The sequence below is a fragment of the Lipotes vexillifer genome, unplaced genomic scaffold, assembly GCF_000442215.2.
Source record: "Lipotes vexillifer unplaced genomic scaffold, Lipotes_vexillifer_v1.1 scaffold213, whole genome shotgun sequence".
Taxonomy (NCBI): Eukaryota; Metazoa; Chordata; class Mammalia; order Artiodactyla; family Lipotidae; genus Lipotes; species Lipotes vexillifer.
Genome location: NW_006780610.1, coordinates 1,195,422 through 1,209,990, shown reverse-complemented (window position 1 = coordinate 1,209,990; position 14,569 = coordinate 1,195,422).

The window sequence follows — 14,569 nt, the reverse complement described above, 5'->3', positions numbered from 1 at the left end:
TTACCTTAAAAAATTGTGAATTACTATACTGTACACCTATATAATACTGTACATCAAGTACACTTCAATTAAAAAAACTATTCCAAAAATAAAATGTCAGTTATTCCTAAATTAATCTATAGATTCAGCACAATCCCAATCAATATTCTAACTGGCCTTCTTGTAGAAACTGGCAAGTTGATGTCCTAAAATAATCAAGGCAATTTAAAAATTTTTATCTATTCATTTTAAAAAACTGAGGTATAATTGACCTACAACACTGTGTCAGGACCAGGTACACAAGACAGTGATTTGATAGTTCTATACATTACAAAATGATCACCACAAGTGATCCCAAGTTTTAAGTATTATATTTATGCTAAAGGTCATCATTTTACTTAATAATATACTTTAGAAAGATATTTTTGGGGGAATTTACTGGTGGTCCAGTGGTTAGGACTCCGCGCTTCCACTGCAGGGGGCACGGGTTGGATCCCTGGTTGGGGAACTAAGATCCTGCAAGCTGCATGGTGCGGCCAAAAAAAAAAAGAAAAATATTTTTTCTCTGAGTATAAAATTGAGGAAAAAATGTTAAAAAAAATTTAAACCCCTAAAATTCCAAGGCCTCTGCTGAGTGCCACTGACACAGTAGTGAGCCAGGCCAACTTCGTCCTGCCCTCCCAGAGCCTCCAGTCCAGGAGAGACAGACAGTGAATAACTAGTTATGCAATTAAATATTTAATGGCGGTTCCGACGAGTGCTAGGAAAGAGGACAGAGGGCGCTGGAAGTCACTCTGGGGAGCAGGGCAGCAGGCGCCCGTGGCTCTGTTTAGTGCAGAGGTGGGATCTCCTGCTGTCGCCCTCTACAACTTGGCTGAAAGTCCTAGGCTCGGTCAGAATACAGGAGAGACAGCTGCAGGCAGGCTCCGCCCCCAGCCCTTCCCAGCTCTGCTGTAGCCCCCAGCGCTTTCCCCAGGGCAGCTCCCATCCCAGGGCTCAGGGCCCCATCACCCTGAGGAATCCGACTTTTCAAAAGGACATAGAAAGGAGAGGGGAGATGGGGGTGGGAAGGGAAGGCACCACTCCAGCTGAAGAGGAAGACAGTCCCCAGACAGCAGAGAATGGCCACCTGGGCTCCTGATCAGCACGGCTCCCACTGGCCTGGTGAATGAGGGTTGACAGTAGGGATGAGTTGAAGCCATGTTTTGACTTCTTTGTGGCTGTCTGGACTGTTCTCGCTGGCCCTGTGATGTATGCAGAGTCTCGGATTGTATTTCTCCATCCATCCCCCATCAACCTTGCAGCTAATGGAAAAGTCCCCCTGGACTTGGGCCTATGACGACCTCTTTAGTTTCCAATTCTAGTGCCAGCTTGTGTGTTTTTCTGGTATGTGCATGGTCTTTTGGTGGACGGTGGGAGAGGGCTTATCTGATACTTTGAACCAGCTAGAGCAAAAGCCTAATTTACTCCTTAAAGTATTTCTGTTACATGTGTAGTTAGTTACCTCCACGTCACAGATGAGAAAACCCAGTCTCAGAAAAGTTAAGGCCTTGCCCATCCAACTCAGCTAAGAAGTGGCCAGGCCTGGACTCCTGTTTCCGGGTCTCCTGTTTCCACGAAGAGACAGACACGCTCAGCAGCCCCTACTCCTTCACCCCAGAGCTCACCCAAAGAGGGAGGCCCAGCCCTCCTGTTCAGGCTTTGCCCCGGGTCTCCAGGTTCTTTGAGAAAATTGTAAGCAAAGTATCTGTGATGAGAAAACCCACTCTGGCCCAGGTTTCCACGGCTGGCGTGAGCATCTGAGGGGCAGCAGAGATGCCACTCAGACCACAGCTGGAGAAGCAACTGCTTCCCTGGTGTTGCCGACAGGAAGCTCAAGAACACTGCTCCCAGGGGAAGAGAAGGAAAGAGGGTAAGGGACAAAATTCTTGACCCTGCCAACCCAGGGGCTCATGTTTCCTCATGAATAATGAATGGAACCCGACAAGCAGATGGTTTGACATCCAGGACTCTGCACCATCCGCAGCCACATTCTCATCTTTAACCACCCGGGGATCACCCAGGGGGCCTGGAGAGCTGACGAATGTTTAGGAGGGCCCAGCAGGCAGGGGCTACCCCCAAGGCGACAGGAGGAGCTGAGACTGACCCAAAGCACTGGACCCAGGACCTTAGGGCCTGCCCCCCGGTCCCAAGTCCAGGGTAGGGCAGTCTGGGAGAGTTCAGAATCAGGAGGTGGGATTAGAATGTATACTATACAGATTAGCTTCTTTGTGTGACCTTCTCTGGGCCTGGGTTCCTCATCTGTGTGTAAACTGAAGGGGTCAGATGACGTGCTCTCTAGAGTCCTTTTGACACGCATGGCAGCAGCAGGCTCAGAATTAGGGCTCTAGTTGATTCTCTGGCAGCCAGCCTGGCTCAAGACGGGCAAGACAGAGAGCCAGTCAGAGCCAACCACCTGGCCCCTGTGAGGAAGGCAGTCGCACTCACAGCAGCGCCCCCAGACATCAGACCACAGGGATGGGAAAGGGGCAGCAGGTGGATATGGTGGCAGAGTGGTGAGGGGCCGGCAGGACACTTCACATCCTGGTGGTTCTAAAAGATTTGCTGAATGAATTTCTACAAAAGTCACTTCAACAACTCCCTACCTCTGAGCAGGACTGTCCCTTTCCCAGTCCAGGTCATGGCTCCTGATGGAAAGAAACCCTCCCATGACCTTGCTGGGTCACAGAAACCTTACTCTGAAGTTCTCCCTGCTGACTCCCATCTATTGCTATAGCAGCATCTATGGCCACAGCTTGGACATCCCCTCCAGGGACCCCTTCCTACTGGACCCCACTCCTGCCAAGCTCCATGCCAGCAGATACCTTCCAAGTTCCCCAAGGAAGGAGCCTAGCGTTTTCTTTCTGGCCTTCAACGTTTGACCTCTACCCTGAGGTCTCAGTACCCGAAAAGCTCCCAAAACCTCTCCTGATTCCCAACAATGGCAGGACTCCAGGCTCTGCCTGGCCACACTGGGCCCCTTGGTCCTTTTGACCATGTGTCTAACCAAGTTAATAAACCTTTGAGCATCAGTAAGGCTATCCAAAAGCCCAAGATGAAACTAGCTACCCACCCTTTCAACAGAAAAGACCAAGGAATCTGTCACAGAGTGATGGACTGTTAGGCTGTAAGGGATGGCAAATTCCTAAGGCTCTTACCACCCACCTCTATCCTCTGCACACAGCAGACATCACTAATCCTTCTCTCTTTCTCATCAGGGCCAGATTTAACCTTAGAATCCCTCTTAACACAGTGCTGCATCACCAACTGATGAGAACCAGCTCATAAGATCAAACTGACTTGCCTCCCTATTCCAACCTGAGCCTTTCATTTTGCAGAGGAGTAAATCAAGTCTCAGAACAGGAAAGAGAAATGGAAAACTGATGAATTCATAAACGTGCTAACAAAAGATCAAGATGAAAAAGAAATTAATTACATGGGACTGAGTGAACTGATGAGGATGATTATAATTTTTGTGACTTTCTGTTTGAATAAAAAAAAAAATCCCACAAGGACTCAGAGGCAAAAAATACACAAATCAATTTTCACTGCAAAGTAAAGGAGCTGTTGCAGTGGAGGATTACTGGACTGAATGTCAATATTACGACATAGTATGAGTGTGTTTCGTGTTTGGTAATTGCAATCATTGTTGCTTTTGTTGTGGTCATGCATTTACAATGCCTGGTGTCAGTTTATTTATCTCTTGTAAAAATAAAATACAGTGTGTGTGTGTGAAAAAAAAAAACCAGAAAGCTAATCATGGGGAAAAAAAAGATTATTGTGATGATATGACATTATAATTTTAACATCTTAAAAAAAAGAAAAAGAATGGGAAAGAGACACACCCAGGGTCACACAGAAAGCTGTTGACAAAACCAGAGCTACAAACCAAGACTCCTAATTCCCAGGTCCTACATCACCTGTCAGGTGCTTCCTCCCCACCTCTCACCTCGAAGACAACCCAAACTCACCAAACTGATGAATCTGAATGTGGTGTTCCCATCACAGGGGGCTGTGCCCCTCCCAACAGCACACACCTAGGGCATTTACACAAGCCTTCTGTTAACTTCTGAGACACCAGTTTTCAAGAAAGGAGGTGAAGACAATCAGGGTAGCTTCCAGGAGGAGGTGATGTGAAAAGAGTCTGGAAGGAAAAAGGGGAGCTTAGAGGAAGGGCTAGAGAGGACATGTGTCCTTCAGGGATTCTAGTAGCTTGTGGAGTAAAGAGACGGACTTTGGAGATAGTTGTGTGACCTTCAGCAAATCATTCAAACTTTCTGATGCTGTTTCCTCCTTGTCCAAACTCCTGGGTCCCCTAATCTGCCTTTAGGCACTTTAATGTTAAACTGCTGGTGCTAATGCCAAGGGACTCATCCAGGTCCAACTGCTAAGGAGCTCAGACCCTATTCTTCCTCTGTCCTCCCCCTGACCGATGGGGTCTGTGTCCCTCCCCAGACACTCTGTGACGCGACCATCAGTCAGGAGTGTGTGTATTGGGGGTGTATCAGGGGGCCAACTCCCAGCTCCACCCGCAGAGTGTGACCCTGAGCAGGTCATTCAGCTTCTCTGAACCCTCATCTCCTCTTCTATAAAATGAGTCTACTGGCCATCTGGACCCAGCCTGACTCTCCGGGCTGGACTGGGGATCAGATGGGTTAATGAGGAGCAGGAAAGCACAGTAATTAAAAGCACAGGTTTGGAGGCAGACAGACTTAGTTCAAAACCTAGACCTGTCACTTACAAGCCATATAACCCAGGGCAATTTCCTTAACAACCCCCCGAGCCTATAGCTCCTCATCTCTCAAGTTGGGATAATAATCCCGCCTTAGGATTCTTAGATGAAATATTACAAACATAAGGATTGGTACATGCTAAATGCTCAGCTGGGCAATTATATTATTACTATTCATAATGTGCCTTTGTAAAGGGTAAAGGACTTCACAGGTGTTGGTGCTTATGAGTCTGGATTGCAACCGGGTGCAACCACTTCATGGGAAGGCTCGGAGACGAATAGGATCACCTCCCACTCCAGCCCTGGGTGCAGGATAAGCGTGGGATCTGGGTCCCTGCACCTCTCAGTTGAGGTGGGAGCTGACATGTGAAGCTGTGCTTTTCCCTGCCAGCATCTCAGCTCCTGGTCCCTCAGCGGATGCTGGGTCTGGCATTGGAGACCCCTGCCCCAACCCTTATCTAGCACTAGGGCTGCCCACCACGTTGCTCATGCCAATCTGTGCCCATGTCAGAGGCCAGACTTAACCTCAGAATCCCTCTTAACACAGTGCTGCCTCACCAACTAATGAGAACCAGCTCATGAGGTAATACTGATTTTTTTTTACCTGCATCTACAGAAGGTGGGGGTATCCCTTGTTTCTAGCCTTCACTTTCCCCCTCAGGGAGAGACAGGTGGGTGACAGAGCTGGTGCGTGGTGGGGGAGGGTAAGCTGGACCCCGGGAGCACACCCAGCCTGAGTAGGGAGCACTCTGCCAGATCCTCTCCTGGTTATGTGACTTGTATCTCCTCCAAACCAGGCTCGCACACACACTACGCATAACCAGGAGAGGCACAGGGCACAGAATTTCAAATGTGTGATTACACACCATGCAGACCCACACAAATGATACACACTTAAAGACACAATCACATGCGTACACAGACATGCACACACACCCCTAAGATACTCATCCACACAAAAGCACACAGAAGCAGCCACACTGACAGCCACAGGCAAGCAGGCGCGCGCGCGCGTGCACGCACACACACACACACACACACACACACACACACACACACACACACCCTCCCCCTGGCTCCCGGCCCCTGCCCAGCTCAGAGGCATGAAGAGCCCCATCCCTTCAGTGGGCAGGGAAGCAGGAAGTGTCTTACTTGGATCTGTGGGTTCTCTTGGCCAGGCATGCACACCAGCTCTGAGCAGGCGCTTGTGTGAGCCTGCACACACACACACACACACACACACACACTCATACACACTCTGGCCCCCAATCTCACCCCTCTGGCCCCCATACCCACAGGCCGAACAAAGGATGTCATCATGAGGTCGGTGGCGAGGAGATGAGAAGGCTGGCTGGGAGCAGCTGCGGTCGCCATGGCTACTGAGCTGACCCACTTCTCCACCCAGCCTGGCCCACTCAGCCCAGGCAAGAAGGGACAGGCAGCTTTGGCATGGGGGCCTCTCCCGTCACACACAGTAAAGGGGCGGCCCTCTGAGCGTGTGGTAGGGATGGGTTGAGCAGATAGACTGGGTCCCGATACAAAGGCAAGAACCAGACACCTCCTGAGGAGAGCAGGGTGCTCAGGTCTCCCCCAGCCTCAGGGCCTCTGGCCTCAGGGGCCCATACGGGTCACGCACTTGCCCTGGACACGTTCTCAGACATAGTCCTCACAGCAGGGCAGGGGTTTGGGTGGCTGGGCCCAAACTGTGTCCTCCAGACTCCAAGGACTCGGGACACCCAAGGATGAGGCAGACCCAGAGCTGGGTGAGCCCTGTCTCCTGGTCAGAGCAAGGTTCCTGAGGGCAAGGTTCGTCTTCCCCACTTGTACTGAGGGCTGCTGGGGCATGGCCAGGCCTTCCTTCCTCAGAAAGGGCTGCCGTGTGTCTTCTCTTAGCCAGGGGGCTCCTGAGGACATGGCCGCAAGCCTTCCCTCAGAACTGGGTTCACAGAGGAACAACTCGGCCTTCAGACAGCTCAGTCTTGTGAGGAGATGGCTCACAAGGCAGAATGAGTCCCTCCTGTGGGACAGCCTCCTCCCCGTTTCCTTCAGGAGAAAGTAAAACCCCCTCACAAGGCCCACAAGTGAAGCGACCCAGCTCGTCTCGCACTCCTGCCCCTCCTCCGTATTCCAGCCACACCTGCATGTTTTTCATTCCCCAGCAGTGCCCCTTTGCCCCCTGCTAGCCTGGAAAGCTCTCCGTCCCCGCCCCCGTGTCCTGCAGACCTGGTATGTGTGGCACCACCTTTGGGGGCTGATCCCTGCTCAGCGCTCAGTCCCAGGCTGGATGTCGTGTCCTAGGAGAGTCTTTGCAGACAAGGTTTGTCCCCCTGTCATGCTCCCCCAGACCCTATACCATCCTTGCCTGTTGTGCAGTTGAACTGTGCACCGCCGCCCTGCAAAAAAAAAGATCTGTTGAAGTCCTAACCCTTGGTACCTCAGGATGTGACCTTATTTGGAATCCATTAAAATAACAGACATTTCCACCAATGTGTAGTTGTGAAGAGGGAAAAGTTCTGCTCTCTGCTTGATAACTGTCTTTTTATTGATTAACTGATTCCTACTCCTGTCACTCTAGTGGATTTACAGAGCTTGAGCTCCAGAGCCTTGTGGGGCATAGATTCCAGGTGGAAGCATCCAGGAAGAGTGCACATGCTTCCTGACCATCTCCATCACCCACTCCCCTCTCATAACTTGTGGCCAGATGTGGCAGCTGTTGCCTGACAGGGGCTGCTAGACTTGGCACTTGAGAATGCCACTAGAAAACACCCTGGGGCTGAAGCCACTCCTGAATAGAAGAAGCAAGATGCCGCCCTCAGTGGATGCACCATCCGGTGCTTCTCAAACTTAAATGTGCACACAAATCACCTGGGGATCTTACTGAAGTGTAGATTCTCATTCCATGGGTCACAGGAAGGTGGAGCCTGAGTGTCTGCATTTCAAACAAGCTCCCAGGTGATACCCACGCTGCTGGTCTGAGGACCACCCAAAGCACTGAGAGGTAAAGATAAAACACCCTGGCTGTTCTGCAGAAAGAGTGAACACTTCAGAATGGGGAGACCAGAGCAGGCATCACGGAGAAATTCTCTGCAGAGCACCTCGAAAGGTGGGTGGGATTTAGAGAGGTACAGGTGGCAGGAAAGAGGTGGAAACTAGCTGGGAAGGTCCAGAGAAAGAATGGTTTGTTCAGAGGCTGGTGAACAGAGCAGTGCAGTTGGAGCAGGACGTGTGTGCAGCTGTGGAAGAGAGGGCTGGGAACGTAGGCTGGGAACAGCCAGAGAAGGGCTCTGAATGTAGGGCTAAGAAGTTTGGCTTTAATCCTGAAGGGAGCGAAATCTGACATGGTTTAGGTGTAACATTTTACAGAGATCAATCCAACACAGTGCAGAATCAGAACAAAGCCCGACAGCAGGAAGAGCAGAGTCAGGAGGCAGGTAAGAAGGGCTGCACTTCTTTAGACAGTGCTGCTGGAAAGAGGAAAGGGGTGCAAGAGTCGTGGCAGGGCTTGGGGGATTGCCTGGAGTTAGCGATGGGACAAGGTTGGGGGAAGGGTAGGAACCAGAAGCCAACATGATTTACAGGAAGGGTGAGGGCTGACAGGTGCCATCCCCACAGCGTGAGGTCCTGGAGGCAAAAGTTGGCTTGAGGGAAACGTGAGTCCCTATTTTAGATATGATGAGCCTGAGATAATTTTGCAACTCCCATATGGAGGTGTTGAACAGGTAAGCAGATTCCCTGGAGTTCAGGAGAGCTGTGTGAGTGGGCAGGATTTGGGTGTGTTCCCAAGAGGGAAAAGTGAGGTGTGGAAAGGAAGGAGAATGCCCGGAGGAGGGTACAGAGTGAGGAAAGGGTGAGAGGTAATACCTACAGTTAGGGGTAGGAAGAAAATGGAATCCACTGAAGGAGGGAGAATCAGCAAAGTCAAAGTAGGAGAACTCAGAGAAGATGTCGTGAGTACACAGATGGCCAACCTAGAGGCCCTGCGCACCCTGACATCGAGACCAAGGAGAGGCCTGTCCAGCCCAGGACGCAGGAGGGCAAAGGACGCCCAGGCCTGAACAAAAGCACAGCCTGAATGGAAAGCAGAATTTGGACTGGTAGAGAGGGGAGCTGGATTCCCTGGGGAGGGTCTGGCTTGCAGCAGGATCCCAAGGGGCCTGGGGCTCCCAAGCCCTTATTCCAGCTCAGCCCAAGCACAGGAAAGACAGTATCCCCACTCACAAACACACACACCACACTTTGCACACCCACTGACTACAGAACCCCCAGGGGCAGAGAAGCAGGGGAAGAAGTCTTTGGGGCAAAGCCTCATTGCTGGGGAGCACATAATTTATCATGCAATTAGGACTCTTTCAAAGAGTGAACAGAGACACTACTAACAATCACACCAGAACCACAAGCGTAAGTTAGGACTGTCCCAGGCAAACCCTAGCCCTGAGGGATACTGGATCCCCTCCCCCACCAAATACTCACTTGGTCCCTGTTTCCCCTTCCTAGAAAGGGTGGTAGAACTAACAGATAGGTGAGAGGGACAGGCTAGCTCATCCTCAGAGGGAGGGGCCCCACTGAGGGTGTTGGTGGATGGGGAGATCTCAGCCCCGCCCCAGCCTGAGCGCCAACGCCCCCGCCGAGGGGGAAGCGGCAGCACCACGGACAGCGGCCGCCCCCCCACCCCCCACCCCCGCTATCCCGGCTCCCTGCGGGTCTGGCCTTATTTGGCCAGGGCCGCTGCTAGGCGGGATCAATATTTCATGGGGGAAGGGGCTCCGGTTACCAGCCCCACGCTGAGCAGGAAGGCGCCGCCCTCACCCGCCGCCCACCCTGGGGGCACTCCCCGGGAAGCCAGCATACCCTCGGCCCCAGCCCAGACAGACACTGCCCTCAACGCACTCTGCCTTCCCAGGCACGCCCCTGGCCCCCGCACCCTCTCTGGAGCACAAAGCCCCAGGTGCACGCCACACACTTGCCCACAGCCACTCGGACACACCACAGAGCCAGACACGCTCTACAAAGACGACGACACAAACAAAACAACAGGCACACACCACACCCAGCGTGCAAGCCACCAAGACGCACAACACACACACATACACACACCAGATGCCTCACAGACACACATTACACAGAGACGCATTCACCACAGACCCACACGCACATCACACACAAGACACCCTGCCACACACGCCCAAACTCACACAACGCACAGAGCCCCCCCCACAAAGACCCTCAGACATATCACTCAGAGGTCTTTTCACCATGGACACACACACGTACATACAAACTCTCTCTCTTACACACATGCACACACACACACAATATGCCTCCACAGAGACCCTCAGACGTTCACCATGGATACACAAGCACACACCCCACACTACCCAGGCCCCCCACCCCTCCTGGAGCCAAGGCCTGCCCTCCCGCTGTGGACATGGGAGTGGGGAGGGGCAGGCAGGACTTTTCTCCTGCCCACCTGGCCCTGGTCTTGGGCACTGTGGATAAATCCTCTGTGTCCTCTGAGGCCCCCTGGGGTTCCTGCCCCATCTCCAGGGGCAGGTAGTGAGCGGCACAAAGAGGTGGGAAAGGGGAGAGCAAGGAGAACAGGACCTTTGAGACCCCAAAGCCTCCTGGCTTTGCCGTCCCTGGGCCCCACGCCCTGGAGACAGCCTCACCCTCACCCATGGCTCCCATGGCCTCTGTACTCCCTGGGACTCCTGCCCTCTGGGAGGCCCTAAGGCCCATGTTGTGCATGGGTACCTGGAGGACTGTGGAGTCTGCAGCTCCTGCCCCCCCAAAGCCCCCACCCAGGAGTGCCCAAGTCCTGCCTCAGAGGCGAGAGGCATCCTACCCCCATCTAGACACCCCAACTCCAAAAGCCCCCCTCTCAAGCAAGCTGGAGGACAGCAGCCCACGTTCTCCTATCTACAGGACAATCACAGCATGATTCTCTGAAAGCAACCCAAGCCAGGGCACAAGGTGAGGAGAACGGAGTAGGCTGGCACAGCATAAGAGACCCCCCAAATTCTCCAGGTAGGTGGAGGGGATCTTAAAGATTATCTGGGTCCACAACCCTGACGTCCCTGTACAACTTCCCAGTTTTGCATTATCCACATAACATTGTGTGCCCCTCAGTGGTTTATGCCAAATCTCCATAAGCCTGTAAGGTTCATCAATTATTTTCTTAAAATTGGCACTTTTAAGTTAAATGCATTTATTTTAAATAGAAATTTTGTGCTACTACTATAAATGGAAAGCCAATACCAATTTTAATAAATAGAAAATGACAGTAAAATAAGTACAGTGCAAACAAAGCTATATTATTAAAGTTTAGCTACACAGAGCTGCCAGTCACGATCTCTGTGGTTTTCCGGGTTTTTTTTTTTTTTTTTTTTTTTTTTGGCTACACCGCACAGCTTGCGGGATCTTAGTTCCCCGACCAGGGATCAAACCCAGGCCCCGGCATTGAAAACGCCGAGTCCTAACCACTGGACCACCAGGGAATTCCCCAATATCTCTGTTTGAAAGCAAGGGCAGGGACTTCTCTGGTGGGACAGTGGTTAAGAATCCGCCTGCCAGTGCAGGGGACACAGGTTCGATCCCTGGTCCAGGAAGATCCCACATGCCGCGTAGCAACTAAGCCCGTGCATCACAACTACTGAGCCTGCGCTCTAGAGCCCATGAGCCACAACTACTGAGCCCTCGGGCTGCAACTACTGAAGCTCACACGCCTAGAGCCTGTGCTCCACAACAAGAAGAGCCACTGCAATGAGAAGCCCACGCACCGCAACAGAGAAGCCCCCGCTCGCCGCAACTAGAGAAAGCCCGTGCGCAGCAACAAAGACCCAACATAGCCAAATAGAATAAATAAATAAATAAATAAAATTTTAAATTAAAAAAAAAGAATGGCAGCAAGTGTTGGAAAGTTGTTAAAGACACACCAGCATGGCACTGACACTTTCTTCCTGGGACAAACTTGGACTTGATAGAGTTGAAAGGGAACCAACTTTCTCAGTATGTGAGCCAATGCCATGCATGTGCACGAGCCACTGAAAGTCATCTCAGGTCTCACTGAAGGGACCATGCTCATGTTGGGAAGGAAGTTCTAGGCTTGCCTGCCTCCTGTAGGAGCTTGGATGGCACTGGTGGCAAGGTGGCACCCTGTTGCCACATTCCATTCCATAATAACAATCCTTAGAAATTGCTCAGTTCTCTCCTATTTACAAATTGTCCTTACACCTACCATCTAATAGGAGCCTCACAGCAGGAACTACCTACCATGCATGTTTCTTCACTGAGAAAAGGAAATGAGCTGAGTCTTAGGAGATGAATATGATTTTGGCAGAGAGAACTGTCCTGACTGCTCACGCCCTCCTCATCCCTCTCTCCCCCACTCCAAAGAGAGGTGAGAAAATCAGGGTCTCATCTCCCTAACTCTCTGCTCAGGCCTCTGAATGACATTTGACAGGCTCTTTGGAGCCTGCCCTGGGTGCTGCTGCCCCCGGAAAAGACTCTGCTTGAAGTCACAATGCTAGGTCTGTTTTCACCAGGTGCCGTCCAGATGGAAGGCTGGGGCCAGGCCCACCTGGCACTGAAAGAATTATAGCAGATGTCTTTTGAAGTGTAATACTTGCCCAGATTACAAACAAACAAGAGCCATGTCTGCATGTCTGACTTTGTTTTCATTCCCTGCAGGCTGCAGTTGATTGGACCAGGGTGGGTACCTGACCCCCTCAAAGCCAATCAGATCCTCTCCTGGGAGTTTGGACTTGGATCTGCCAAGCCCTGGGTTCTATCTCTGAATGTAGTTGGAACTGAGGGATGAAATACAGGAACTATAAGTGGTCCATTATCTGGAGAAGCTGAGAAAACCCAGTGTGTGGAGACAGAAAGGTGAAGGCAGCCAACAAGGTACAGAGAGCAGCTGCTTCAATTTCTCCTGGCCTACAGGTCTCACCTTCCAGAGGCTAACGATTTTCCTACTCCTCAGTTCCCCCAAACCCACTGTGTTCTCGTAATAAACCCTTCTTTATTATTGAGGCTGGCTTGAGTGGGTTTCTGTATACAAGCAAAGACCTAATTAAGGACAGGGGAGAAGCTGGGAGCTGGAGGCACAAAGATGAACAATCTCTGTGCCTGCACCGGAAGAGCTCAGTTTCATGGGACACAAGGAGGAAAAGATGTAGACTCTGTGTGGATGTGGCTGAGGTGGCGGGGGGCGCCAACTCTGCCCAGGGAGGGCCGGGAGGGCTCCTCAGAGGCTTCCCAGCAAAGGTGGCAGCTGAGCTGGTTTTGAAGAATGAAGGATGTTCTCCAGGGAGACAAAGCACGGGTGCGGAGGCATTATAGGCAGAGGGAACCATGAGGGCAGAGGCACAAAACAACAGCCTGATGTGTTAGAAGAACAGGAGTTCAAAGTGTGGGGAGAGGGTAAGCAGGGGAGATGAGGCTGGAGGGGCTCTCGGGTGCAGATCATAACGTGCTTTGAATCCCATGCTAAGAAGCTGAGGCCCTTCTTGCCCTCAATGGGGAGCTATTGAAGTATTTTAAGTAGCAGGGTCAGTTCTGTGTTTTAGAACTCGTGGTGCTATACAGAGAAAGGACTGGAAAAGGCCGGCCTGGAGGCAGGGAGGCTAGTTAGGATGCTGCAGCAATGATTCATCTATTCCTTTCATCCACAGAACAATTCATTGTTTACCTACTACGTGCTGGGGCCAGGCAAAACTGGATTCCTGAGCCCACAGAGTCCACACTCTAGCAAGAACGAGAGATAAGGAAAAGCCAGTCAAGTGCGGTGAGTGTCGTAAAGAAGCACAAGGTCCTATGGAAGGGGCTGATGTTTAGTTTCCAGTTCAGGTTTCTCTGCAGAAATGATGTTCAAGCTGGCATCTATCTGAAGGAGATAGATAAGCAGGGGAAGGGCACTCCAGGATAAGGGGACAACATGTATGAAAGTCCTGCAGCTCAGGGAGAGGGCAATTGGTACAGACGATCCAAAAAGGTAGGCAAGGACCAGATCCCACAGGGCCCTGCAGACTACGTCAGTCTGGCTTTTATTCCAAGAAATCTTGGAAGGGTCTTAAGCAAGGAAATGACACAATCAAACGATTATCTTTAGAAGATCACTCCGACTACAGTATGAAACCCGAAATGAAGCCAGGCAAAAACAGAAACGTAAGGAGACCGGTTAGGAGGCTGTCACAGTGGTCCAGGTGAGAGCTGATGCTGGTCCGGAGTGGGGCAGTGGGCAAGGAGAGAGATGACGGACTGGGGAGAGAGATTCAGGAGAGCCAACAGGACTTGCTGAGGACTGGCTGTGGAATGTGGGGGTGAAGGAGAGGGAGGTGTCCAGGAGAACTTCCAGCTTTCCAGCTTGAGCAAGTGGGTGGATGGTGGTGGCAGAGATGAGCTAGGGACACGAGGCAGAGCAGGTGCCAGCAGGCAGAGCTGGGACCTGAGTTTGGACCTGAGACTGATCATGAGACATCTAAATGTGGTCCAAAAAGTAGTTAGATTTGCAGGTCTTGAGCCCAGAAGAGGGCATTAAAGGCAGGCAAATGAGATTACCTGGGAGTGGGGGAAGAGTGGGCAATACAGGGCAGCTCTGAGGAATCATGGTTGCAGCAGGGCCTGGGCACAGAGTGACCAGAAGGTCTGAGCTTGGAATATCAGAACCGTGAAATCCAAAGGCTTCCTCTCTCAGCTCTGGGAAGCATCTGGCTTTGGCTCCACCTCTCCTGGCCGAGTATCACTCCTGAGCACAGGAACTTCCGGGATGAGACAGCCCTCCCTTCCCCACACACCTCTTTCCTCCTTGGCAAACTCCAA